The sequence below is a fragment of the Blastomyces gilchristii genome, assembly GCF_000003855.2.
Source record: "Blastomyces gilchristii SLH14081 genomic scaffold supercont1.2, whole genome shotgun sequence".
NCBI classification, from domain to species: domain Eukaryota; kingdom Fungi; phylum Ascomycota; class Eurotiomycetes; order Onygenales; family Ajellomycetaceae; genus Blastomyces; species Blastomyces gilchristii.
The window spans coordinates 729,654-732,410 of NW_003101681.1; positions in this window are offsets into that span (position 1 = coordinate 729,654).

The following is a 2,757-nucleotide window of genomic DNA, read 5'->3' on the forward strand; positions in this document are numbered from 1 at the left end:
ATTCTCATTAATAAAACACTTTATATATATCTGAATATCTTCATAGTAATATATCTGAATGATGTGATAGTATACTCTGTAAAGAAGAAAGAACACACTGAGTACATATAAACTATATTAAAGGTCTTGAATGAGACAGAACTGTATATTAAGCTTATAAAATATAACTTCAGTACTTACTGAAATAATTTTCTAGAGTATATAATTACTGTGAATAATATTTAGATAAAATCTTTATAGATTGATACTATTCTATTATAGCTGAAGTTAACTAATATTTATAAGATTTAGATCTTTCTGAGTTTTATAAATCTCTATAAATAGTTTATCTTGATATTTATAAAAATCTTCTTAACTTTTACAGATATACTGAAGAATGAAAATAAGAAGAAGTTATTCTATAAATAAAGAATGAAAAGATTATTAAGAAGAGAGAGCTGTAAGAACTTTCTTATCTCATAAGCTTATAAAGTCTTTATAAAATTAAAACAGATATCTACTGATATAATAATACTATCTCACTTCAATTTCTTACTCTTAATTAGATTGAAGACAGATATCTTTTTCTTTATAATTTCAGAAATAGTCTTATAACTACAGTTAAATAAGAACTGAGTTTCAGTGATCTTTTTCTTATGAAAGATATAATCTGTGAAGATTAACTATAATATTTATAATCAGAAGCTTTCTATAAGAGTGAAATTCTTCTATTACTGATATGACTACTTTAAGAGTCTTATAATAGTGATTACTGTTAAAACTAATTATAATAGCTTATATAAGTTTACTTTAATTAAGAAACTCTTACAGTAATAGATTCACTGAGCTCAGAAACTAAGTAAGTTCTGATTCAAGATAGAGTATATTAAGAGCACTAAGAACTCAGTGAATAAATTCTCTCACAGATCTAACTATATTAAGAAGATCAGACTCACAGATATAGAGAGATTAGAGAAGATAGAAAAGCTTTATAGAATACTTAGTTTAAGTATTATAAAGAGATCAACTGAAAAGTCTCTTAATTCTCTATAAGAGAAGAGAGAAAAGAGAGAGAAAAAGTTTATATAACTGCTCTTTATAATACTGACAGTTAACACTCTGAGAATCTTTATAAGAATTCTTGAAGAGAGTATCTATAATCTGAAGAGTTTACAGACTTTGAGAAATGCTGTGAAAGATCTGATGTAAGAGAAAACAGAGTATAAGTCTTTTTAATATCTTCTATTCAGATTATCAGAACTGTAACTGAAGAATGAATATACTCAGTATATTCAGAAACTGCTCACAGCAGAGATCAATTCTGTAGAAATAAAGTATTAAAGAGACTTAAATAATCTCTTATAAAGAGAGAACTGAATTTATATACTTATAAATAAGTTTCTATATATATAGAACTTATTAAAAGATATTATAACTCTTCTGTAGTGAGTTATTTTACAGATACTAGAACTTATAATTATTATTATTATTATTATTCTTCAATTATAGATGTATGCAGTCAGAGACTATGACATCTACCTGAGAACTAAAAGTTCTCAGGGTTTTTCTAATATCTATAGAGTTAACTATTATACATTTATCAATTTCAGATATGCAAAATCAGAAAATTTCAGCTCAGAATATAAAAACTCTTTACAAGTTGCAGTATTTTAACATCTTCTGATACTTTGAAATCATTTGAAAATATCATGACAAAGGAAAAGAGAATAAAGTCTTAAAGATAGACACATTAAATAAGTAGACAGAAAAGAATAGAAAAGAAAAAGTAAAGTAAACAGAGATTATAATAAAACAAATTATTAAAAGATAGTGTATAGCTGTTTTAACAGACTATATCTGATCAATTTCCTTATCTTCATATTCAGATATTTCTGAATTTAGTCATTTTCTTGTAGCTGCTTGAGTTTCTGATAGAAAGTCTATTATGTATTTAATTTCTATCTCAGTTGAGAATAAGAATCTCATATTTAATTGATTGAGATCATACTTCTCTTTCAATCTGACTCTGAGACTATTGTATAATGCACAGTGTATTACAATATACTCAGGATTTTCATTTGCATTGCAGAATAAGCATTCTATTGAATTAAATCTATCATCAAATCTTTGTATATAAGATTTGAAATAACCATGTTCTAGTTTCAGCTGAATTATAGATGAGAATATTTTCTTTTTACATTTGATTAAACAAGATTTCACTTGAGTTTTGTTTTAAATCTTGAATAATGTATACTCTTCTTTTGTTTCTGTCAGCTTTCATTTCACTTGTCTAAAGAAGATTCTTTTAATCTCATAAAAGAGAAAATAGTTTGAAAGAGACATGAATATTCTCTGATAGTCAAGCTGCTTTAAAAACACTTAGAAATAGTCAGATTCATAATGATCAAATAAATCTTGAACTGATTTTAAACTCTGTTTTGAAAATTCAAAAGAGAAGAATATTAAAACTGATAATTCATCTGCACTGAGTTCCTGCTCATATGAATATTCATGGCAATGAATTGACTGATTCAGCTGCAAAAAAGAGTTCAGAATTAAGCAGATCTATTCACAAAATTATGTCCTGATCTTTTATAAAGAGAAAGATAAAAAAATCTTATTTAGATAAGTGAAATAAAAGCTGGTAGAAATAAAAGAAGAGTATACATTATTCAAGATTTGAAACAAAACCTAAGTGAAAATCTTGTTCAATTAAATGTAAAAAGAAAATATTCTTATCTATAATACAGCTGAAACTAGACTGACTGTGTGATTAGA